This window comes from Piliocolobus tephrosceles, chromosome 1, assembly GCF_002776525.5.
Source record: "Piliocolobus tephrosceles isolate RC106 chromosome 1, ASM277652v3, whole genome shotgun sequence".
Taxonomy (NCBI): domain Eukaryota; kingdom Metazoa; phylum Chordata; class Mammalia; order Primates; family Cercopithecidae; genus Piliocolobus; species Piliocolobus tephrosceles.
In genome coordinates this window covers 155,587,721-155,614,707 of record NC_045434.1, presented here as the reverse complement: position 1 = coordinate 155,614,707, position 26,987 = coordinate 155,587,721, and the positions used below count along the sequence as shown (strand labels likewise).

General features: G+C 39.4%; 1 protein-coding gene and 1 pseudogene across 20 annotated transcripts in view; one reads left to right on the top strand and one right to left on the bottom strand.

Annotated features, from left to right (window-relative positions):
- Nucleotides 1-26,987, top strand: part of SGIP1 (SH3GL interacting endocytic adaptor 1) — a 224,350-nt gene that overhangs the window by 27,866 nt on the left and 169,497 nt on the right. The window lies entirely within an intron of this gene.
- Nucleotides 9,476-10,294, bottom strand: LOC111539201 (annotated as a pseudogene).

Sequence of the window (26,987 nt, the reverse complement as noted above, 5' to 3'; positions counted from 1 at the left end):
CACCCATCAACTCGTCAGCACCCATCAATTCATCATTTATATCAGGTATAACTCCCCAATGCAATCCCTCCCCCCTCCCCCCTCCCCATGACAGGCCCCAGTGTGTGATGTTCCCCCTCCCGAATCCAAGTGAGCTCATTGTTCAGTTCCCACCTATGAGTGAGAACATGCGGTGTTTGGTTTTCTCTTCTTGTGATAATTTGCTAAGAATGATGGTTTCCAGCTGCATCCATGTCTCTACAAAGGACGCAAACTCATCCTTTTTTATGGCTGCATAGTATTCCATGGTGTATATGTGCCACATTTTCTTAATCCAGTCTGTCACTGATGGACATTTGGGTTGATTCCAAGTCTTTGCTATTGTGAATAGTGCCGCAATAAACATACGTGTGCATGTGTCTTTGTAGTAGCATAATTTATAATCCTTTGGGTATATACCCAGTAGTGGGATGGCTGGGTCATATGGTACATCTAGTTCTAGGTCCTTGAGGAATCGCCATACTGTTTTCCATAATGGTTGAACTAGTTTACAATCCCACCAACAGTGTAAAAGTGTTCCTATTTCTCCACATCCTCTCCAACACCTATTGTTTCCTGATTTTTTAATGATTGCCATTCTAACTGGTGTGAGATGGTATCTCATTGTGGTTTTGATTTGCATTTCTCTGATGGCCAGTGATGATGAGCATTTTTTCATGTGTCTGTTGGCTGTATGAATGTCTTCTTTTGAGAAATGTCTGTTCATATCCTTTCCCCACTTTTGGATGGGGTTGTTTGTTTTTTTCTTGTATATTTGTTTGAGTTCTTTGTAGATTCTGGAAATGAGCCCTTTGTCAGATGAGTAGATTGCAAAAATTTTCTCCCATTCTGTAGGTTGCCTGTTCACTCTGATGGTAGTTTCTTTTGCTGTGCAGAAGCTCTTTAGTTTAATGAGATCCCATTTGTCAATTTTGGCTTTTGCTGCCGTTGCTTTTGGTGTTTTAGACATGAAGTCCTTGCCCGTGCCTATGTCCTGAATGGTACTACCTAGATTTTCTTCTAGGGTTTTTATGGTATTAGGTCTAACATTTAAGTCTCTAATCCATCTTGAATTAATCTTCGTATAAGGAGTAAGGAAAGGATCCAGTTTCAGCTTTCTACTTATGGCTAGCCAATTTTCCCAGCACCATTTATTAAATAGGGAATCCTTTCCCCATTTCTTGTTTTTCTCAGGTTTGTCAAAGATCAGATGGTTGTAGATGTGTGGCATTATTTCTGAAGGCTCCGTTCTGTTCCATTGGTCTATATCTCTGTTTTGGTACCAGTACCATGCTGTTTTGGTTACTGTAGCCTTGTAGTATAGTTTGAAGTCAGGTAGCGTGACGCCTCCGGCTTTGTCCTTTTGACTTAGGATTGTCTTGGCAATACGGGCTCTTTTTTGGTTCCATATGAACTTTAAAGCAGTTTTTTCCAATTCGGTGAAGAAACTGATTGGTAGCTTGATGGGGATGGCATTGAATCTATAAATTACCTTGGGCAGTATGGCCATTTTCACAATATTGATTCTGCCTATCCATGAGCATGGTATGTTCTTCCATTTGTTTGTGTCCTCTTTGATTTCACTGAGCAGTGGTTTGTAGTTCTCCTTGAAGAGGTCCTTTACATCCCTTGTAAGTTGGATTCCTAGGTATTTTATTCTCTTTGAAGCAATTGTGAATGGAAGTTCATTCCTGATTTGGCTCTCTGCTTGTCTGTTACTGGTGTATAAGAATGCTTGTGATTTTTGCACATTAATTTTGTATCCTGAGACTTTGCTGAAGTTGCTTATCAGCTTAAGAAGATTTTGGGCTGAGACGATGGGGTTTTCTAAATACACAATCATGTCATCTGCAAACAGGGACAATTTGACTTCCTCTTTTCCTAACTGAATACCCTTGATTTCTTTCTCTTGCCTGATTGCCCTAGCCAGAACTTCCAACACTATGTTGAACAGGAGTGGTGAGAGAGGGCATCCCTGTCTTGTGCCAGTTTTCAAAGGGAACTTTTCCAGTTTTTGCCCATTCAGTATGATATTAGCTGTGGGTTTGTCATAAATAGCTCTTATTATTTTGAGGTACGTTCCATCAATACCGAATTTGTTGAGCGTTTTTAGCATGAAGGGCTGTTGAATTTTGTCAAAAGCCTTTTCTGCATCTATTGAGATAATCATGTGGTTCTTGTCTTTGGTTCTGTTGATATGCTGGATTACGTTGATTGATTTGCGAATGTTGAACCAGCCTTGCATCCCAGGGATGAAGCCCACTTGATCATGGTGGATAAGCTTTTTGATGTGCTGCTGAATCCGGTTTGCCAGGATTTTATTGAGGATTTTTGCATCGATGTTCATCAGGGAGATTGGTCTAAAATTCTCTTTTTTTGTTGTGTCTCTGCCAGGCTTTGGTATCAGGATGATGCTGGCCTCATAAAATGAGTTAGGGAGGATTCCCTCTTTTTCTATTGATTGGAATAATTTCAGAAGGAATGGTACCAGCTCCTCCTTGTACCTCTGGTAGAATTCAGCTGTGAATCCATCTGGTCCTGGGCTTTTTTTGGTGGGCAGGCTATTAATTGTTGCCTCAATTTCAGAGGCTGCTATTGGTCTATTCAGGGATTCAACTTCTTCCTGGTTTAGTCTTGGAAGAGTGTACGCGTCCAGGAAATTATCCATTTCTTCTAGATTTTCTAGTTGATTTGCGTAGAGGTGTTTATAGTATTCTCTGATGGTAGTTTGTATTTCTGTGGGGTCGGTGGTGATATCCCCTTTATCATTTTTTATTGCGTCTATTTGATTCCTCTCTCTTTTCTTCTTTATTAATCTTGCTAGCGGTCTGTCAATTTTGTTGATCTTTTCAAAAAACCAACTCCTGGATTCATTGATTTTTTGGAGGGTTTTTTGTGTCTCTATCTCCTTCAGTTCTGCTCTGATCTTAGTTATTTCTTGCCTTCTGCTAGCTTTTGAATGTGTTTGCTCTTGCCTCTCTAGTTCTTTTAATTGTGATGTTAGAGTGTCAATTTTAGATCTTTCCTGCTTTCTCTTGTGGGCACGTAGTGCTATAAATTTCCCTCTACATACTGCTTTAAATGTGTCCCAGAGATTCTGGTATGTTGTATCTTTGTTCTCATTGGATTCAAAGAACATCTTTATTTCTGCTTTCATTTCGTTATGTACCCAGTAGTCATTCAGGAGCAGGTTGTTCAGTTTCCATGTAGTTGAGCGGTTTTGATTGAATTTCTTAGTCCTGAGTTCTAGTTTGATTGCACTGTGGTCAGAGAGACAGTTTGTTATAATTTCTGTTCTTTTACATTTGCTGAGGAGTGCTTTACTTCCAATTATGTGGTCAATTTTGGAATAAGTGTGATGTGGTGCTGAGAAGAATGTATATTCTGTTGACTTGGGGTGGAGAGTTCTATAGATGTCTATTAGGTCCGCTTGGTGCAGAGATGAGTTCAATTCCTGGATATCCTTGTTAACTTTCTGTCTCGTTGATCTGTCTAATGTTGACAGTGGAGTGTTGAAGTCTCCCATTATTATTGTATGGGAGTCTAAGTCTCTTTGTAAGTCTCTAAGGACTTGCTTTATGAATCTGGGTGCTCCTGTATTAGGTGCATATATATTTAGGATAGTTAGCTCTTCCTGTTGGATTGATCCCTTTACCATTATGTAATGGCCTTCTTTGTCTCTTTTGATCTTTGATGGTTTAAAGTCTGTTTTATCAGAGACTAGGATTGCAACCCCTGCTTTTTTTTTGTTCTCCATTTGCTTGGTAGATCTTCCTCCATCCTTTTATTTTGAGCCTATGTATGTCTCTGCATGTGAGATGGGTCTCCTGAAGACAGCAGACTGATGGGTCTTGACTCTTTATCCAGTTTGCCAGTCTGTGTCTTTTAATTGGAGCATTTAGTCCATTTACATTTAAGGTTAATATTGTTATGTGTGATCTTGATCCTGCCATTATGATATTAACTGGTTATTTTGCTCATTAGTTGATGCAGTTTCTTCCTAGGCTCAATGGTCTTTACATTTTGGCATGTTTTTGCAGTGGCTGGTACCGGTTGTTCCTTTCCATGTTTAGGGCTTCCTTCAGGGTCTCTTGTAAGGCAGGCCTGGTGGTGACAAAATCTCTAAGCATTTGCTTATCTGTAAAGAATTTTATTTCTCCTTCACTTATGAAACTTAGTTTGGCTGGATATGAAATTCTGGGTTTAAAATTCTTTTCTTTAAGAACGTTGAATATTGGCCCCCACTCTCTTCTGGCTTGTAGAGTTTCTGCCGAGAGATCTGCTGTCAGTCTGATGGGCTTCCCTTTGTGGGTAACCCGACCTTTCTCTCTGGCTGCCCTTAAGATTTTTTCCTTCATTTCAACTTTGGTGAATCTGGCAATTATGTGTCTTGGAGTTGCTCTTCTGGAGGAGTATCTTTGTGGCGTTCTCTGTATTTCCTGAATTTGAATGTTGGCCTGCCCTGCTAGGTTGGGGAAGTTCTCCTGGATGATATCCTGTAGAGTGTTTTCCAATTTGGTTCCATTTTCCCCCTCACTTTCAGGCACCCCAATCAGACGTAGATTTGGTCTTTTGACATAATCCCATACTTCTTGCAGGCTTTGTTCATTTCTTTTTCTTCTTTTTTCTTTTGGTTTCTCTTCTCGCTTCATTTCATTCATTTGATCCTCAATCGCTGATACTCTTTCTTCCAGTTGATCGAGTCGGTTACTGAAGCTTGTGCATTTGTCACGTATTTCTCGTGACATGGTTTTCATCTCTGTCATTTCGTTTATGACCTTCTCTGCATTAATTAGTCTAGCTGTCAATTCTTCCACTTTTTTTTCAAGATTTTTAGTTTCTTTGCGCTGGGTACGTAATTCCTCCTTTAGCTCTGAGGGGTTTGATGGACTGAAGCCTTCTTCTCTCATCTCATCAAAATCATTCTCTGACCAGCTTTGATCCGTTGCTGGCGATGGGCTGTGCTCCTTTGCAGGAGGAGATGCGCTCTTATTTTTTGAATTTCCAGCTTTTCTGCCCTGCTTTTTCCCCATCTTTGTGGTTTTATCTGTCACTGGTCTTTGATGATGGTGACGTACTGATGGGGTTTTGATTTAGGTGTCCTTCCTGTTTGATAGGTTTCCTTCTGACTGTCAGGACCCTCAGCTATAGGTCTGTTGGAGATTGCTTGAGGTCCACTCCAGACCCTGTTTGCCTGGGTATCAGCAGCAGAGGTTGCAGAAGATAGAATATTGCTGAACAGCGAGTGCACCTGTCTGATTCTTGCTTTGGAAGCTTCCTCTCAGGGGTGTACTCCACCCTGTGAGGTGTGGGGTGTCAGACTGCCCCTAGTGGGGGATGTCTCCCAGTTAGGCTACTCAGGGGTCAGTGACTCACTTGAGCAGGCAAACTGCCCCTTCTCAGATCTCAACCTCGGTGTTGGGAGATCCCCTGCTCTCTTCAAAGCTGTCAGACAGAGTCGTTCGCGTTTCACAGGCTCTACTCCTTTAGCTGAGCCCTGTCCCCAGAGGCGCAGTCTGCAGAGACAGGCAGGTTTCCTTGAGCTGCTGTGAGCTCCACCCAGTTCCAGCTTCCCAGCGGCTTTAGTTACCTACTTAAGCCTCAGCGATGGCGGGCGCCCCTCCCCCAGCCTCGCTGCTGCCTTGTGGTTAGATTGCCGCAGACTGCTGTGTTAGCAAGGAGAGAGGCTCCGTGGGCGTGGGACCCTCCCGGCCAGGTGTGGGATACAATCTCCGGTGTGCCGGTGTTACAGCGCAGTATTGGGGTGGGAGTTACCCGATTTTCCAGGTGTTGTGTGTCTCAGTTCCCCTGGCTAGGAAAAGGGACTCCCTTCCCCCTCGCGCTTCCCAGGTGAGGCGATGCCTCGCCCTGCTTCAGCTCTCGCTGGTCGGGCTGCAGCAGCTGACCAGCACCGATTGTCCGGCACTCCCGAGTGAGATGACCCCAGTACCTCAGTTGAAAATGCAGAAATCGCCGGTCTTCTGTGTCGCTCGCGCTGGGAGTTGGAGACTGAAGCTGCTCCTATTCGGCCATCTTGCTCCGCCCCCCCCTAGGCAAGTTCTTAAGCTTTATGCTTTGGTTTCCTTTTCTGTGAAATGAGGATAAGAATAGCATCTACCTCTCTTGGCCTTTGTGAATGTTAAGCGTGAATACAAAGAAAAGTGCACTTAGCATAGAGTAAGCCCGTTGTAAGTGTTAACACATTTATATTTTTACATGCCTTCTTCCTTGAAGTAGCACCTCTATTTACACATATTTTCTCTAATCTCCCAAACGACCCTGAAAGATTATATAGTATTGCAACTATTATTAACTCATAATAGCTAACATTAATTGAGCACCTACTATGTAGCAGACACTGTTCTGGCTAGCAAACAGGCATTATGTCATTGAAACCTCAAAACAAGTCACAGAAATATGATTTTTCTCCTTTTACAGATGACAAAACTGAAGGACAGAAAGATCAATTAAATTGCCCAGTGACATTCACTTTGTTTGGTAGTGGCATTATTGAGACTGGAACTCAGTCAGCTTGACTCTCGCATGCTTAACTTTATGCTACTTTTGATATGGGCATATATAGACTATGATATTAAATGACTTGTTTACAATCTTTCCACTACGGCTTGTTCCCTTTCCTCAGTTTGGTCAATAAGCATGGTAAAAAGTCTACTCTCTGTCAAAAAATGTGTGGGAAGTCAGAGATTGTGATCCATAGAACATAGAAGAACTTGAGAAAATGAGGAAATATGTTTAAAAGTGTACTAATAAGTATTCAATCGAAAATAGAGTCTACAGAGCACTTTCATATTTAACTGAACAGAACTAAGGCATTAATTGTCTCATGAGTAGTACCTGCTTTATAGAAGCTTGCTAAAACAGGGTGCTTGTGGTAGGATGCAAAGTAAAATACTATGTTCATGGCACAAGTGAGGAAGACACTCAGTCCCACCTGCCGGACTCTCTTGCCCCTCACATATTACCATGTCATAGTCTTCAACTGACATTCTTACTGCTTTAGATCACAGAGGCCTTTTATTCAAATGAAATATTTTAAGGGGAGGCCAACGTCTGAAACAGACACATGTCTTATTAGTACTCATTTCTACATTCAGCATTATAGAAAAGTTACAATAAAGTCCTCAAACAAGATCAGTTAAAGTACACCAGGCTTAAAGTTTGCTTCCAGTTTTCATCATTTTGCCTTTGGTTGCCCATTCCTGACAAAATCTTGAGTCACAGATAGCAGTAGTCATACATGCTAACAGCTCCTGACTTCCCAAATCCAAGATTTCTTCTGTCTCAGTTTAAATTGGTGTGGGAGTTTCAGCCAAAAAAAAACAACTGGCTTTCATTCACTGACATATATTAGTGAGCACCTCCTATGGGCTAAGCACCCAGCAGAGTGCCAGAGTATATGACAGACAGGGTAGAAACGGTCCCTACCTTTGCAGGTTTGGAGAGTAGCAACTTCTAATCTAGACTCTGCACAACAGCTAGTTTTAATTTTTCATTTCATTTTTCCAAATACAATAGATATTAGAGGAAATTTTAAAAGAAGAAGATATGCTAGATGAGGGTTTCAGGGAGATAAAATTCTTCTCTCTAAAGGGGGGAAATCCTGTATCTGATAGAATTTTAGAAGCGATTAAAACAATAGCAGGGAAGAATTCTGGGGGATGCAAAAGAGGGAGTATATGAACAGTAAAGACTGAGATAGAGACTGTAATGGAAGCACCAAGCTGAGAAAAAACAAAGAGAATTGGGTAGGTTCCCTTCCATTCACCAAGGAGGGGTGACAAAATATGTTACCACCAGCGGCCGAATATGCTTAGGACCAAAACTTCTTGCTCAATTTGTTTATTTGTTTTGGTTTTTTCTTTAGCAAAAATACTTTGGGCCTTCTTAGATGTGGAAAACTAGCCCCGGGGCAGAGCCAAGGAAAATCAAGGGAAAAGAAAAAGTTGAATTGCTCTACAAAAGGAAATTGGAAAATTTTAAGTATTTAGGAATTGCCCAGGAGGGGACACAGGAAGGAGGAGCATGAGCAAGTTTCTGCAACAGGGTGATGCACAGAGGGGCGAGGCGATTCGGAAGGTGAAGGGTTCTCTGTGATAATAATGGCCTGTGATTTTTAAGAATAGAAATGTTTAAAATGTTATCTGCCTTGCTGTAATGTAATCCTTTGTTATTCCCTATTTATTGTTACCGCTGTTAAAATCTGTTACCCACACTCTCTTACATGTGGTATTTATAAGAAATTGAAGAAAAAACAGGGAGGCAGGGGCATTGTCCTGAATTATTGGAAACATTAGTATGAAGTAGAAAGAGAAAAAAATCAACTACAAAAGGAAAACCAAAACATCAAGAATTTGGTATAAATAGGCAATCTGAACAAGAGATGCCTAAGAGGAGTATAACCCACCCAGTAAACCTTGGGGTATTAGGGGTGGGTCAGTGTGTCTCACAGCGGGCACTGGAGGTGCTTCTACTTTAATACTGAGAAGTGTTACATAAGCCAGAGGACTTGGAGCTGTCCATCTGGCTGAGTCCCGGGTTATTTGGAGAAACATGTCATGTTGCAGCAAGAAGAAACTTTCAAGACACAAATCCAGTCCAGAGCCTTCCTTTTAACAGATTTGGTCACCAAGACCAGAGAAGAGAGTGACTTGCCCGATTCCACTAAGGTGAAGGGGAAGAAACACAACTACCAGATCTCCTGACTGTGACCCTGGCTCTCCGTCCACAAGGCTCCTGTTTCTTCACAAGGGAAGACTGTGCTTTGATGATGTTTTGGGAAAGTGCTAGTGGTTTAGAGTTCTCCAGCAGGCTGATTGGCTTAGCAGCTGGGAAATTCTGAATCACATAGGATGGAATGTTTTGTTTACTTCCTCCCAGCAGTGCTAAAGGGGAGAAAGAGTTTGTTCCCCCACCCCCTCCTCCACCCAACTAATTTGCTGGAAGCAGTAAATAATTTCCCAGTTCATCTGATCTCCCTTCTAACCAATGTCTTCCTGTGGTAGTTGAAGAGAAAGAATATCATTTGAAATACTTGACTTCTTTTCAGAAGCTAGCAAAGAGAAAAATGAATGTCTCTTCCTTAACTCTTAGAAAGCTACTATCCCTTACTGTTAGGGGCAAATTGTAACTCAGAGATCCTATCTAGGGCAGCCAGTGAATAGATGTGTGTCCAGAGATTGTTAAACCCAGACTGTTAGCAATCATATAGTTCAACAGATCAGAAGCCCTTTCTTCTTTTCTTTTCTTTTCTTTTTTTTTTTTTTTTTTTTCCAGGTTGCAATTCTTTATTAGAACTCAAGTTTGTGTTTGCAACCATTCAACAGAAGGGGTAAAACAAAAAATCCACATCATCCTCCCGCCAACCGCAGCTTCTGGGCGAAGTACGGGCTTTCACTTTAACCCCTGACTGGCTCTGGCTCCAGGGCCCGAGATGCCTTCATAATCTGGTAACTGGGGTCCAGGCATCTTCGCGAAACCGCTGGGTTACTACCTTGCTGGCAGCTTTAGGGGATCGCTGGGTCCCCGACTGGTTGGCAGCCTCGAGACACTGCTGGGTCCCGGTCTCCCGCACCTCCACCAGAGAACCCTGTGTCCCGACCTCCCGGACCTCCACCGAACCCTGGGTCCCGGCCTCCCGGACTTCTGTTGAAGACCGCTGAGTCTCGGCCTTCTTAGTGGCGACATCCTGGGCGAGGGCCTTTCCTGAGCCTTTCGCCTGGAGCTGGCGGTGATAGTCAGCCAAATTCATGATCATCTTGATTGTGTCCTCCTGGTAAGAAGGCCTCCCGAATACCAAGATCTCAGCCTCGCCGTTAGGTTCCAACCGATTCACATGAATCAAGATTTGGGATATACCCTGGACGTGCGGGATGCGTTCTCGGCCCCTGCCGAAGATCTTTTCCACCAGCCAAACCTCAAGGCGAACTACCTTCGGATTCTTCAGGAACTCAGAGTGGAACCAGGAGAACCGCTTAGGAAGGTGACCAAGCACCTCGACTGGCATTGCTTTTGGCTGCATCAGTTGCACGAGCATCGGAAACCGCCTGGGAGTGTCCACGCTGCGACCGGTCCTGCAGGAGACAACACCACCACAGCAAACACAAAGGCCAAGCTGGAGCTAGGCGACTAGCCAGAAGCCCTTTCTTAAACCAAATTAAAGTCAACATTCAATAAACAAAAACTGATAAAACCGGAGCAGCTTAGGTTGAAGTTAGGAGTTGAAAACATCTTAATCTCCCCCTTACCCTGCTGTCATAGTCTCTGAGACAGATCTCTAAAGAAGCAATTTGGAAATGACTAAACTAGTTCAGCTGACTCACTCTACCAATGGTGATTTCAGAATGGCCTTTCCTATGTCCCATGGCTAAGGTGTGGCATACCTGGACTTGAACTCAGCTCTCCTCAGACTCAGTCCATTGACCCTTCTGTAATTCACTAACATGGTAAAGTGCTCTCATGACTTATGTCTCATCTGGAACTAAGATCTCCTTGGAGTACAGAGTGACCAAATGAGATTAGACAGGCAATATGTTACTGTATCCAGTAACCAGGGAAAATTCAGCGACATCAAGTCAGAGGAAGCTGTGGTTTGACCTGACCTATCTAAACAAATGTACACAAGCAAAGCAGGCAAAGCAGGCATGGAAAAATACATATTTCATGTGATTCTTGAGATACTTAGGGTGTCTATGTCATCTGTCATTTCCTCTTTACACTGGTCCACATACAGCCCAAAGATGCCCTGTAATCCTGAGCAGACAATACAATCAGGAAATCATGCTGCATCAGTTATTCTTTTTGTACAAATATAATGGTAGGAGGTGTTCACCAGTCCACACAAAGGTAAAGAAATTAACTTTGATCTAGGGGTCACCAAGAATCACACAATCTGCTATCTGTGGGCTTTCAGGGTAGTTACTTCAGTCCCCTCCTTCCCAAGGAGGAAATTAGAGGGAAATGAGATTTTACACCTAGAGCCCTCAACTTCGTGTTTGGCGTACAGTAAGCATGCAATAGTACTAGTGAGTATTTTTGTTATGTAACTAGCATAATAGTAACACTTCTTACAATAACCTTGTGATGCTTATAATGATCAGTCCTCATTTTCCAAATGAAGAAAAACTGAGGTCTGGAGAGTTTAAGTGCCTTGCCCAAAGTCATGCAATCTGGAAGGGGGCAGATGGTAGACATAAAACCAGGACCACCTGACTCCACTGCCAGTTTGCTTTATGCTTCAGTGATTCCCCCAGTAAATTTCTACTTGAGTTCCATGTCAGGGGAAAAACATTTCTGCCAATGCATTGTCATCTGACATGTAATTTGGGTGTCTCCCTTTTCAGTTTAGTGCTAGAAAACTAACCAAATTTATTGTCCAAGTATAATACTATAACTAACTCTGAAATAATTTATCCCTTTTCTTTCATTTTCATGGGCTCTTATTTTTGATGGCCTGATTTTCATTTATTTTATGTTTGAAACATCTTACCATGTTACTCTTGAGATGTCTTTACAAAAACTGTCGCCATTATTGGAAATGAATAGAAATTCAAACTTAATTATGTTAGAGTTGTATTAAGGGGTAAGGGACATAAAAAGGATAAACCAAGGTTTCTGGCATCGAGAAACTTACATTTTAATTGGGGACAATAGAAATATGCATGAAAATGATGAGGCAGTAAATAAATTCCAAGTGAGAGAGGTATGGGCAGAAAGTACCTCTGAAGAGAGAGAGATTTCTAAAATTGGAGGTTATGTTGGGAAAGACTTGCTGAAATTTGGGCTTAGATTTCCAGAAAAAGCTGGTCACGGTAGAATCCAAAAGCTAGAAGACTCTCACTTCTCTAAGTTAAAATAAATCATTTGCTTACACATTTATTCAACACACTTTTGTTCACTTCCTTGTGCTAGACTATGTATTGGCACTGGGTGGTGAGTGCAATAAGAATTGTCTTCACTCTTGTAGAATAGAAAGTGTAGGTTTTCAAGAAAAACATTATTAGTGCTACCATGTTATATTTCTAGAAGAAAGCAGAGAGCAGGAAATACTGAAATCAAGTGTAGTATAAATTGTAAGCAGTCATCTCATTCTCATTTACCAGCCCATTTAATAGTAAATTTTATTTCAAGTAAAATATTTTAGATTCTTATGGCTTCAGTTAGATTCAACCCAAACTAGCCATTACACTGAATGAAAGATATATTCACTTAATGTCTTACTTTTATTGGGAGAAATTAATCATTCCGCTAGAATATGCTGGAACAACCAGAAACTGTAAATCCTGTTTTTAGAGGAATACCAGGGTGGTTTCCTTACTGGTAAGCAACCCATCTTGACATAGTCTGTCAGTTGATTTGCTATTTGCATCATAAGATCCTTTAAAGATCGATGTAAATAATGAGCAAGAGTTGTCTCTAGGGGCCATCAGCTTTCCTAAGCACTGATTCTTATTCCATCCATCATTTTTGCTTCAGAGACATTAGGAATAACAACTACTAACTTGAAAAAGGGAATTTTTATATATTTGCCTCCAAAACCTTTTATTTGTATCCATCAAGACAAAAATGCACTTTTTCTCTGGGAAGAGTTCTTTCTATTAATTTTTGAGTAATGAATATTAATCCTTGTATGCAGCAGAATCTAGTCCAATGGAATAACACCATTTAAGAAACTTACAGTTTAATTGGAGACAATAGATTGTCCCCACATTAAACAACACATTTAAGAGTGTGTTGACCTGAACTGTAGTCCTAACCATACCACTCGATGGGTCTAGTTTTTCATCTGTCATGTGGGGATAATAATGAAAACATGATAGCTATTAAAATATAGTATAAAACATAGAATGTTTTATTGTTTTTGCCTTCCTCAGATGCATTTACTCTTTTTTGTTTATTCTACTTTAAGTTCTGGGATAGACGTGCAGAAAGTGCAGTTTTGTTACATAGGTATATATGTGTCATGGTGATTTGCTGCACCCATTAACCCGTCATCTAGGTTTGAAGACCCATGTGCATTAGGTATTTGTCCTAATGCTCTCCCTCCCCTTGCCCCCCACCCCTTAACAGGGCCCCGTGTGTGATGTTCCCCTCCCTGTGTCCATGTGTTCTCATTGTTCAACTCTCACTTATGAGTGTGAACATGCAGTGTTTTATTTTCTGCTCCTGTGGTAGTTTGCTTAGGATGATGGCTTCCAGCTTCATCCATGTCCCTCCAAAGGACATGATCTCATTCTTTTTCATGGTTGCATAGTATTCCGTGTTGTATATGTACCACATTTTCTTTATCCAGTCTATCACTGATGAGCATTTGGGTTGGTTCCATGTTCCTATTTCTCCACAGCCTCGCCAGCATCTATTGTTTCTTGACTAATAATAGCCATTCTGACTGGCATGAGATGGTATCTCATTATGGTTTTGATTTGCATTTCTCTAATGACCAGTGATGATGAGCTTTTTCTCATATGTTTGTTGGCTGCATAAATGTCTTCTTTTGAGAAGACATATCCTTTGCCCACTTTTTGATGGGGTTGTTTTTTCTTGTAAATTTGTTTAAGTTCCTTATAGATTCTGAATATTAGACCTTTGTCAGGTGGGTAGATTGCAAAAATGTTCTCCCATTCTGTAGGTTGCCTGTTCATGCTGATGATAGTTTCTTTTGCTGTGCAGAAGATCTTTAGTTTAATTAGATCCTATTTTTCAATTTTCATTTTTGTTGCAATGGCTTTTGGCATTTTCATCACGAAATCTTTGCCCATGCCTATGTTCTGAATAGTATTGCCTAGGTTTTCTTCCAGGGTTTTTATGGTTTTAGGTTTTACATTTAAGTTTTGAATCCATCTTGAGTTAATTTTTGTATAAGGTTTAAGGAAGGGGTCCAGTTTCAGTTTTCTGCATATGGCTAGCCAGTTTTCCCAACACCATTTATTAAATAGGGAATTATTTCCCCATTGCTTGGTTTTGTCATGTTTGTTGAAGATCAGATGGTTGTAGATGTGTGGTGTTATTTCTGAGATCTCTGTTCTGTTCACTTGGTCTATATGTCTGCTTTGGTACCAACACCATGCTGTTTTGGTTACTGTAGTGTTGTAGTATAGTTTTAAGTCAGGTAGCATGATGCCTCCAGCTTTGTTCCTTTTGCCTAGGATTGTCTTGGCTATATGGACTCTTTTTTGGTTCTATATGAAATTTAAAGTAGTTTTTTCTAATTCTGTGAAGAACGTCAGTGGTAGTTTGATGGGAATGGCATTGAATGTATAAATTACTTTGGGTGGTATGGCCATTTTCACAATATTGATTCTTCCTATTGATGAGCATGGAATGTTTTTCCATTTGTTTGTGTCCTCTCTGATTTTCTTGAGCAGTGGTTTGTAGTTCTTCTTGAAGAGGTCCTTCACGTCCCTTGTTACCTGTATTCCTAGGTTTTTAATTCTGTTTGCAGCAATTGTGAATGGGAGTTCATTCATGAGTTGGCTATCAGCTTTCTATTGTTGGTGTATAGTAATGCTTGTGATTTTTGCACATTGATTTTGTATCCTGAGACTTTGCTGAAGTTGCTTGCCAGCTTAAGGAGGTTTTGGGCTGAGATGATGGGGTTTTCTAAACATAGAATCATGCCATCTGCAGACAAAAACAATTTGACTTATTTTCTTCCTATGTGAATACCTTTTATTTCTTTCTCTTGCCTGATTGCCCTGGCTAGAACTTCCAATACTGTGTTGAATAGGAGTGGTGAGAGAGGACATCCTTGTCCTTTGCCAGTTTTCAAAGGGAATGCTTCCAGCTTTTGCCCATTCAGTATGATATCAGCTATTGGTTTGTCATATATAGCTCTTATTATTTTGAGATATCCACCATGATCAAGCAGGCTTCATCCCTGGGATGCAAGGTTGGTTCAACCTATGCAAATCATTAAGTGTAATCCATCACATAAACAGAACCAATGACAAAAACCACATGATTATCTCAATAGATGCAGAAAAGGCCTTCAATAAAATTCAACATCCCTTCATGATAATAACTCTCTATAAACTAGGTATTGAGGGAGTGTTTACTATTTTTTAGTAATAGTATCCAAAATTTCTCTTGGGAACTAGCTGCTACCCCATATAGCACAGAGCATGTGGCACAGGCCTGGCCAATCAGAATAATAAACGATGATGCTTATGAAAAAAATAAAAGGACATCAGCAGTTGCCTCAGGAATGCAGGTATTATTCAAATTGGTTAAATGAGAATGAATTACGAGAATTGTATGGGATGAGGTACTTGATCTCTTCTCCTGAGTTTATACCTGGAAGGATACAAGCCTGAGGCTATAGTCTCCAAATGGTGAAACTTGAGAATGGAGTACCCAGGGAGAATGAGTTTTATTTCTTCCTTTTCAATGTGTATCTCTTTTATTTCCTTTATTTGTTTTGAAAGGGAGTAGTGATAGAGAACATCCTTGCTTTGTTTCTGATCCTAGTAGAAGAGCTCTGAGTTTCTTCCCACTAAGCATAATGCTTTATTATCTGTAGTTTTTTTTTGTAGCTAGTCTTTATCAAATTGAGGTGGTTCTCCTCTATTCCTAGTTTACTGAGACTTTTTTAAATCAGAAATGGGTGTTGGATTTTGTCAGCTGCTTTTTCTGCATCTACTGATTTAAGAATGTGATTTTTTTCTTTAGCCTGTTGATGTAATGGATTATTTTAGTTTTACATTTATTTAACATATTTCAAATGTTGAACCAGCATTGCCAACCTGGTGTAATTCCCACTTGGTTGTGGTATATAATTTTTTTATACATTGTTGGATTTGATTTGCTAATACTTTATTCAGAATTTTTACATCTATGTTTACAAGTTATATTGGTCTGTAGTTTTCTTTTCTTGTAATACTTTTTATTTTGGCCTCATGAATGAGTTAGTAAATATCCCTTCTTCAATTTTTTGGAAAATATTATAGAAAATTAGAAAAATTTATTTTCTAAATATTTGGTAAGACTAATCAATGCATCCATCCAGGCCTGGTGCTTTCTGTTTTAAAAGTTATAAACTATTGATTCAATTTCTATAATAGATATAGACTTATTCAAATTGTCTGTTTCTTTTTATGTGAGTTTTGACAGATTGTACCTTTCAAGGAATCGGTTCATTTGATCTAGGTTATCAAATGGTGGGCATAGAGAAGTTTATCATATTCCTTAATTATCCTTTTAATGTCCACAGAATCTGTAGTTATGTCCTCTCTTTCATTTTTGATATTAGTAATTTGTGACATCTCTCTTTTTTTCTTAGTTGGCCTGGCTAGAGGCATATAGGTTTTATTGATCTTTTCAATAAAACATTTTTTGGTATTGTTCTATTATTATTTTTAATGGTCTTAATTTCACTATGTGAAATGCCATCAGTGTGCATGCATAAATTCTGCCGTTATTATCATCCTAGGAACTTTTTGAAACTTCCCCTGTTTGGTTTGGAAGGGGGGTGTAGAGGGAAAGCAAAGTTGATTCCTCCATTCCTATAATCCAGGTATGCATTCCAAAGAGTATACTCAGATTCATTTGGGTCTTTCTGCACATTCCTGGGCTGTGAACTGTGTGAAATACTTTACCATGTTAAGCATTTTCCTGAGGCACTAATAGTCAATAGACAAATATCTTGCAGGTAAATTAAATTTGAAGGAAGTTTCACATTCTCTCCCCAACTATTTGATCTTTGTTAATAGTGTGATACCCAATAGTTTTCTATTTTAGAAGTTTCAGTGCCATGTATCCATCAAATCATTCATTATATATGTATTTAGCAAATGTTTGCTGAGTGCCTACTGTATACCAAGCACTGTGCTAAGCACTAAGGATTTAGTATTGAGCAAAACATACGTAGTTCCCTACTGTCATGGAGCTTATAGTCTTTTTGTCCTCATCATTTGCTCACCCACCATGACTCCATCCTCCATTTAAACTTGTAGTAAATTTCCAGCCTTCCAGTAATTCAATTTGAGAATTATTGCTTGGGTCTGTCATTCTGTTTCTCTGCTCTTCCTGCCTCAGGTCATATCCACTTCATCTCCTCTGTAAGACTGTAATTCCTGATCTCCCTGCTACCAAAGTAGCTTTACCATAGTCCACATTTCATACAGTATTTGTAAAATTGTCCTCTTGAAAACAAATCTGATGATAAGTCTTAGTGTAACTGTGGGTGAGTCAACCAGATAAGTGCCTCCCAATGGGATGCAATATAAAGTACACAGAACCACCTGTGAAGTATTCCTGTCTTTAACAAATTAAAGTTGAATCGGATTAGGCCTTTGAGAGTGAACTACCAGTTATAGGAAACAAAAAAGATAGAAGAAAAAGTTAAATGAAACCACCAAGGAAGCAAACAGACAAATGGAGTATATGAAATAGTCCTAGGACATTACACCAGGTTTCTCCAGTAAGTCAACGTTAAGAGGGTGGGGAGAAGAGAAAGTGCTCTAAATTAAGATCTCTAAGAATCACTACAACCTAGTGCAACATGAGACAGTGATTGGGGTCCCAATTTGAGCAAACATACTGTTAAAAAGATATGCGACATTTCAATGTAGACCTGATTAAATGATGCCGATAAAATATTTTTAATTTAGTTAGCTTAGAAAATGGATTGTGGTTGGATAAGAACAAATTCATATGTACATATCTAGAAAAGACATGAGGTGAAAGATTTGCTTTAAAAATCATTCATCTTGACAACTGAGTGGTTGATGTACATAAGGTAATTTTTATATTATTCTCCTTCATGTTTGTTTAAAGAGTAAAATTTTAAAATTATTCAGTCAGGTAACTCTTAAAAATAATCTGCAAGTTCTCTGCTGGCTACAGAACACAATCTAAACTCATAAGCTTGCCATTCAAGTCTCTTTATAAACTGACCCCAAACTAGTTTTTGACCTATTTCTACATTCCCCACGATTCTTCCTTGCATAAGGTTCCTTTTCCTAAACCCACCATATGCCCTTTCATGACTCCAAGTCTTTGTGAATTCCATTCCCACTGTCTAGAATTTCCTTGCCCTTCTTCTCAGGTGACAAATGTACTCACCCCTAAAGTCACAGCACAAAATATTTTCCTTTGGAACAAACAGCTTAGCCAGAATTAGTCATTTTCTTCAACCTGCTTATTTTTCCATGACTCGCTTACAGGATTCACTACATTCTGTTGTAATTATCAATCCAATGTCTGTCTCTGTGCTCCCAGCACCACCATAGTGCCCAACAAGCAAGAGTGCATGATAATCGCCTGTCAAATGAATGCCTGCAGAGTGGATCCCTTCTCTGTGCATGTCCTCCTTATGACCTAAAGAGAGAGAAATACAGAAAGACCATTTTTCTACCTTGCAGTGTTTTTCTCCTATCTTGTAAATCTCAGAGGTTTGACTTCCCTAAAATGGAAAGACAATCACAGTTCTAAACTCCCGGGTGACAGAAATATGCTAGTATTTCGTTTGTAAACACCACCAACAAATTGACTCTGTCATTAAGATTTAATGATTTTTAGCATAGCTGGGATTTATCTTTAGAAAAACACTGAGACTTGATTCCTTTAATGAACTTTTTTTCCTGACCCTGCAATACCTAATTTCTACCTAATTGCTTTGTGTTGACATTTAGTTTAGTTTCTTGGGTTCCTCCCCGAAATATGTCCTTATGGAGGCTGCTCCCAGGCTGTTTAGCTGCAATGCATTATTTTGTCCTTAAGTCTTGAATTCAAATGCTTGAAAACATGCACTTTCCTTTGTTTTTTTTTGTTTGTTTGTTTGTTTGTTTGTTTGTTTGTTTGTTTGTTTTTTCACTCTTAGGGACTTTGTGTATCATCAACCTATGATAGTAGTTTCAAGCTTTCTGAGTGATTTTAAGTTCATAGTTTTTGGTAAAATGTAACCCACAAGACTAATTATGCATCCCCTACATAAAAGGGTCTCCTCTTCAGTGTGGTGCTAGGATATTTTAAAGGGCCTACAACAGAGAAAATAAAAATTTGACATGGGTGGTCGACTAATGAAAGACAAGTACAATGCAATATACATGTAAAATGAAAAATTGTTCAGCAATGAAAAGGAATGAAGTACTGATACATATCATAACAGGATAAGCCTTGAAAATATTGTGTCAAGTGAAGGGACCTAGTCACAAAAGATATATTGCATTATTCCATTTATAGCAAATGTCCAGAATAGGCAAATCTATCAAGACAGAAAGTAGACTAATGGTTGCCTGGAGCTGGGAGGGTTGGGGGGAACTGGGGAGAGACATCCAATGGGTGTAGGGTTTCTTTGTGGAGTGATTAAAAATGCTTCAGAATTACATAGTGGTGATGGTTGCACAAGTCTGTGAATATTCTAAAAATCATGAATGATACATTTATAGGATATGAATTATATCTTAATAAAGCTGGTTTATCAGTCAGAATGTCTATTATTAAAAAGTCTAAAAATAACAGACGTTAGTGAGGTTGCAGAGAAAAAGGAATGCTTATAAACTGTTTGTGGGAGTGTAAATTAGTTCAACCATTGTGGAAGACAGTCTTTTCTCAAAGACTTAAAAACAGAAATATGATTTAACCCAGTAATCCCATTACTGAGTATATACCCAAAGGAATATAAATTATTCTATCATAATGACACATGCACTCATATGTTCATTGCAGCACTATTCACAATAGCAAAGACATGGAATCAACCTAAATGTCCATCAGCAGTAGACTGGATGAAGAAAACATGGTACATATACACCATGGAATACTATGCAGCCATAAAAAAGAAAGAGATCATGTCCTTTGCAGGAACCTGAATGGAGCTGGAGGCCATTATCCTTAGCAAACTAATGCAGAAACAGAAAATCAGATACCATATGCTCTCACTCATAAGTGAAAGCTAAATGAGAACACATAGACACACAGAGGGGAACAACATGCACTGGGGCCTATCACTGAGGAGAGGGTTGGAGGAGACAGAGGACCATGAAAAATAACTAATGAGTACTAGGCTTAATACCCAGGTGATAAAAAATAATCTGTACAACAAACCCCCATGACACAAGTTTACCTGTGTAACAAAGCTGCACGTGTACCCCTGAATTTAAAGTAAAAGTTAAATTTAAAAACAAAAATAAAGCTGGTTTATTTTTAAGCTTAGGCATGATAATTGGATACAGTATTTTTAGGGTATTGCTGGCTGGTCCATCAAACAGCCCCAAACCTTACAGTGGCTTCACACTAGCACATTTGTTTGTTTCCTCATTCACATAAGAATCCAATGTATATATTCCTCATAGGTGAGGAGCCTCCCACGCAGTCATTCAGAGACCTAGGTTCTTTCCATCCCTGTATCTCTAAGATCTCAGAGTCCTCTGCAATCAGCCGGCAGAAGGGGATAGGGAGTGGAAAGAGGCATATCTATTTCTCTACGCTCTCAGCTTGGGAGAACCCCATATCACTTCCACTCAAGTTCCATTGTGTTGCATGGCACACTTAATTGCAAAGGTCTCTTGGAAAAGTAACTTAATTGTGTATCCAGGAAGGAGAGTAAACTGGTTTGGCAAATGGCTAACCATTCTCTGCAGTGGTGTCCCCACCCTCTTCATCCTCCCTACTTATTGGTGCTTATCTCCAACTCTTTGCCATGTTTTATTCATCACCTAGTATAATTCTGTTACATACATTCTCATTGTTTAATTAGGCACATGTGGTATACGTCATATGAGAACAATGAGATTGTTTTTAATCCATTAAAGGAAAGGAGAATATGCTTTATATGCAGAACATAGGAGTTATCAACCTGTTCCTTCACTCTCCTTAATTCACTGCCTTTGTCACCAATCATATCTTTCTTCAGCAAATCTATTCTTGTTACTTCCCCTTCTCAGAACATTCACTGGCTCCCCCTTTCTTATACCTGTTGTTTTCACATGCCTGTCTGTGGATTGCTTGAATGTATAGTAAAACGGTAAAAATTAAGACAACGTAGTCTCTGTGCATGTCTGTGCATGCACACACACGTATATGTGTGTATATAGTTGATGTCAGATTGCCAACTGCGCTTGCTCAAGACATTTATTTAGAGATTATGTCCCTCTGATATTTTGGAGTGTTAAACTATTATTTTCTTTTATGAAACCATGGTGCTAGTTGATTATTTTTAAATGTTCTTCCATTCCAAAATAGATTTAACCTTATACTTTGTCAAAATGTGGGCAAGCATATGACTTGAGAGCAATAGAACTTTTTAAGACGTCTTTTGAGCAGTTTATAAAGTTGCTCGTGGAAGGCACATCATCTCCATAGCCCTGATCACATGGTGTATAATTTTGTCCTTCTGCTTAGAAGCCTTGCGTATGTATGTGCTCATGGAGATAACAGTGATGGGTCTTCCAGGAATTTAGAAAACATTTCAAAGAGTATGAGAGGGTTTATATTAGGTACTGTGTGGATTTCCAATAAGACTGCTAGAAATAGAATAAATCAAGGTCCTAACTACCATCGACAATGTGCATCTGCAAGATCCCATTTCATTTGGCCAACTTTTCACTCTTAAATTTACTTAGCCTTACATTTAGATCCAAGTTGGATCTTACATTTACTTGTAGATGCATCCCCAAATCTTCTCTAACTGCTGTGGTTTTGGAAAGTAGCCATTTTAAAAACCTCAAAATTGAACCTAAGTACTCTGGGTACAAATTTAAATTTAGCAAATATACAACCTATCAAACCCATGTGTATTGACATTCTGTATGTGACTCATTGTGGGTCTTCATGAAAGTCATGCCGGCCCCCTGGGGTTCAGTTTTCACCAATAGAAAAATGAGAGTGGTCCAGCCAGACCTCTAAAGCCTCTTTACTTCTAACACTGTATACCCTCAATTATTCATGCCTGGCGCGTGCATAGTTTGTGGTAATATCATATCAAGGGTTTTATTTTCCATTCACAGTTAGAATCTGACACACTTCAAAGTAAATAAAATGTGTGGTGTGTGTATGTTTAAGGCTTAAATGGAAACCACCTGCCATGTGAGTGTCTTGGAAAGACAAGTAGAGGCAGTATTTGCCTTTGTTATCAGTGACTCAGGCTCCAACAGATCCAGGCTTCAGTAGCAGTTTCATCAGTACACTAGGAGCCATGTGCAAAATGTCTAGTCTGCAGGACCCTTTTTCCTAGGAACACATGTGCACTGCACTGAGAGTGAAGGTGGAGAGATCCAAAGTAAGCCAATATTTATTTATATATTGCAGTAAGAGGTCAGAAAATGAGAATTCACAGTAATAAGATGCAGGAGGGACTTGGGAGGGGTCCTTCTGTAGTCCTAAAGAGAAATATTATTTTAAAGCTGCTAACAAAGAAGGAGGTACCGTGTTAGTATCCGCATTTTTCTTCTTGAAAAGCAGGTTCTAATGTAGTATCAAGTTAAAATCACTGAAGAGGAGGAAAAAATAGGAAAATCTTTCCCTGTCCTGTGAACTGAAATAACTGTAACCATGTAGCTTCCGGTTGCTGAGCCCAAGTAGTTGAACATTGTAATGTGGGGCTGGGAGCATGGGCTTCTGGAGTCAGCAACCTGGGTTCAAAGTCTGGCTCAGCCACATAAAAGCTTTGTGAAACACTTCAAGTTATTTACCTTTATAAGCCTCAGTGTCCTCATCTACAAAATAGAGATGATAGTACTGGGTCATGGCAAGGATTTAAAGAGGTAATAAAACCAATGCACATGTGAACACTCAAGGAATTGATAGTCATTTTTCTTATTACCTCAACCTTTAATATTAGTACATATCTCAAGACCTCCCAGATCAACCCCTTCTATATTTTTGCTCCAGAAATCTGCCTGTTTAAATTTTCTAGAAAGATTTGCAGTTTGTTTCTTTTCTTCTCCTTCTCCTTTTGCTCTTCTCTTTTTCCTGATCCCTCCTCTCAGAGTAGATAAGAGTGGTACTGGCCACAAGCCAGACTCCTCTTGAAAGAATATGCTTTCAGATTAGCCATGTGTCATCTGAAGTTGTGGATCTGGGGATTAGTCTTCAGTGATTACAAATCAGACAAGGGGAATTATTGTCTTATTTTCCCTCCCACCTCCTCCCCAAGCAGAGCTGCTGCCTGCTCAGGGTGGCAGCTTCAGCTGGGTCGTGCCTGGTGCTTGGCATGCAGCTGCAGCAGTGAGAGCTGAGGATGCTTCAGGGTGTTTTTGATTTTGTTTTGTTTCGTTTTTGAGAAAGGCAACTTTCAGTGCATTGGAACCCAGTGTCTTGAATAACTACCTGCCTGCTAAATGCTGGCAAGGAATTTTGCCCCAGATGAAGTGCAAGTTGCTACTGAGATCGTCCTTTTCTTACCTCTGCCTGTTAAATGTCCTGCCCATTATTCGAGGTTCGTTTAAAGTATCTGTTCCTCCATGAAGGCCCTTCTTGGTCTCTCTTCTGGACTTCCTTTCCAACTCAGTTCATGGCATGTGCTTACAGCATGAATTCTTAGGTCTCCTTGATTAATCTGGTCTACTTCATATAAACTCCTTAAAAGAATGTTTGTTTATAGACTGACCCTGAACAATTTCTTTTAATTTACTTGTATCTTGGTTTGATAAGCATTCTCTGCTTTTAATCTAATCTAACCCTGATGCTTAACTAATTAATTTCATCCTTCCTGGCTTCTGATTCTGACCACAACGAGGCCTGGTTGCATGTAAGCGAAGGACAAAGAGGAAAGAGGTGCATGGGACTATGATGGGTGTTACCTTCATTTATTTGTATTATAGTGACAAGTGAATTTATCCTATTTCTCTCTTGTAAGCATGATTCCAGGGATTTGTTTTTCTTTGTAAAATGGGGCTTTGAACATAGGAGGTGCTCAAATGGTTAATAATTGGAATAGATACGCTAATTATTAGTTTAGAAGAGTGATACTACTGCAGTCCTCTGTGTGTGTGTGTGTGTGTGTGTGTGTATGTTTGTGTGTTGCACACCCAAAAAGAAGAGGAGGAGGAATAGGACAATGACAGCAGTCTCAACCATAGTTATATTTTGAAATTTTTCTTTCTTCCCTTCTTTATCACTTTCCCTTTCTACATGAAGTCAGGATTCAAGACTAGATGTTTAATTTTAGCATCAAGGTTGGTTTCTATGAATCATTGCTCTATTAAAACCTATTCTAACCAAAATATCTCATTGTTATTTATAAGTTGGTGTGCCTTTTTAAAAAATTTACCTCTTGCAGAGATATTTTTATTTTAATTTTTTTCCATTTTTAGAAATACATTCCTATTACTACTGGTACTGGGCATTATTGGGGGTAGAAAATATCCAATGTCATGTAATAATAGTTTCCCAATCACCAGAGTCACATGGGAGCTCCTATTCCTGAGCCCATCCCTGGAGATTCTGAGTCAGGATATCTGCAGGCACTGAAAATTTGTGACTTTAAAAAGGTTCCCAAGTGGGGCTAATGAGCAATGGGTGTAGGAACTGGGGTGAAATGATTAGGTCCTATCCATGAGGAGTTTATAAGCTGCTCGGGAAAATCAAATCACAAGAAATACTAACTCACAAGCTTGAATTATATTATGAAATACCTTACATATTTAACCTGCTTAGCCATTTGTGAAGCATTTCATAAAGGAAAATTTCACATAGCCCATCCCTCCTACGAGATATGTAAAGAAATTGTTTTTATCCACTTTTTTCTTAAGCGGGTATTGAGGCAAAGACATTAACTCGCTCAGTTAGAAACTCAAAGTCCTGACTGAGCCCAGCTTCAAACAGTACATATCCCCATGCCCTTAAATGTACAAGCAGACTTACTGGTTCAAGGGTTTTTGTTTTTGTTTTTGTTTTTGTTTTGAGATGGAGTTTCACTCTTGTTGCCCAGACTGGAGTGCAATGGTGCTCACCACAACCTCCGCCTCCCAGATTCAAGGGATTCTCCTGCCTCAGCCTCATGAGTAGCTGAGATTATAGGCATGTGCCACCACACCCGACTAATTTTGTATTTTTAGTATAGATGGGGTATCTCCATGTTGGTCCGGCTGGTTTCGAACTCCCAATCTCAGATGATCCGCCCACCTCTGCCTCCCAAAGTACATGGTATTTGTTTGTAGTGAAGCAAATATCCGGAACAGCAAGCAGAGAGAATTAGGGGGTACATCTACAAGTCATATGAGACTGATGATTCAGAGACACATCTGCAACCATGTGTTTTCCTCTTTAAGTATCCAGGAAGAGTGGTTTCACTTCTATTTATTCTTGGGTCTGTAAAATTACACACACATTTACTGATAGGAGTAGCCAAGTCTTGTTATTGTTACTGTTTATTTTAATTTTCTTTTAAGAAGCTAAGGTGGAGAGAAGTGACTGCTTATCCTACCATGTCAGTACCCAACATGCTGTTTCCCAAAGTTATATGTACTCAGCCTCACCAATCTCTCACTGTCCCAAACCTTCATGTTAAGTGTCTATAGAGACACTATTAAGGTTTGAGATGACAGGCATAAGATGGTAGACACGGGAATGCCTATTATCAGAAATTTTTACAAGGTTTCCTAAGACGATAGACATAGATATTTCCTAGGATAGAAAAAGAGATCCATATGAGATTGTGGCAGAGGGCAGACTTGAAATGAAAAAATTTTTAAAGCTGTGCATCTGGACCATGTTTCCTAAATTCTGTGCATGTAGCGAGGCACCTGTAGAATATTGTCCAAGTTCATTAGACCATATTACTAGGGTTCAATCTCAACATGTTCTGTTTCAGTTCTAACAGACTGCTTGTAATTCTCACAATATTCTTTCTTTTTTGTCCACCCTTGCCTTTGGCTCTTGGTGCCTATACTAATGGAAATAATCCTTGTCCATGCTGCTTGGATCACCTTTCCTAACTTTATAATACCTAACAAAGACTTTCCTCAAGCATCATTTGTTGTCACAAAACCTTTCTGGAGAACATCCCACCCAAAAACAACTGGTCATTCTCTCCTCTTCCCCATCTTAGTAAATGCCAACTTTGTCATTTCAGTTGCTCTAACCAAACATTTTTTTCTATTTATTCCTGATTTCTCTTCATTTTTCATATTCCACTTTCAATCACCAACTATTCTATGTTCTCTACTGTCAGAATATGTCTCGGATATAATCACTCCTCACCTTCTCCAAATCTTTCACCCTGGTCTAAGGCACAGTATACTCACAGCTATTTATTTTAACTGCCTCCTAATTATCTTCTCTGTACCCATTTTAGCCCCACTTCTATGAATTACCACATGACAAGCAGGGTGATCCTTTTAAAATTTAAGGCAGATCATGTCACATCTTCTTAATATGCTTGAATGGCTTCCATCACACTCAGAAAAAGACCCAGACTCCTAACCAGTATGTCTGCAAGGCCCTATATAACCTAAGGCCCTACTACAACTCCAATTTCCACTTCTACTTCTCTCCAACCATATGAAGGTTTTGCTGTTTCCTGTACCTTTAAACATTTTCTTGTCTTAGGGTCTTTGCACTTACTCTTACCTTCGCCTGAAACCCTCTTCTTCTGATAACTACATAGTAGGTCTCTGCTCAGATATCACCTAAAAGGTCTTTCTTGAGCATACCACCTAAGGTAGTGATCACTACTTCGAAACTCCCTATCCACCTGAATCTGCTTTTTCCTGTTCCTAATACTTCTCTCCATCCAACATAAGACATATTATTTATTTGTACATCATATATCTTTCCACATACAGCAATAAGTTTGTTTGTTACTATGTCTTTAACACTTAGTGTAGTGTCTTTGTAATCAATAAATTAATAAAAACATCCAATATAGCACTTTATTGTAGATATTTCTTTATATATTTGTTTTTCTTAATTATACAAGAATTCTTAATTATTTTTATCTTCAATATCTGGTACATAGTAGGTACTCAGTAAAGGTTTTGATTCACGCATGACTACATGGTGCTTTTTATGAA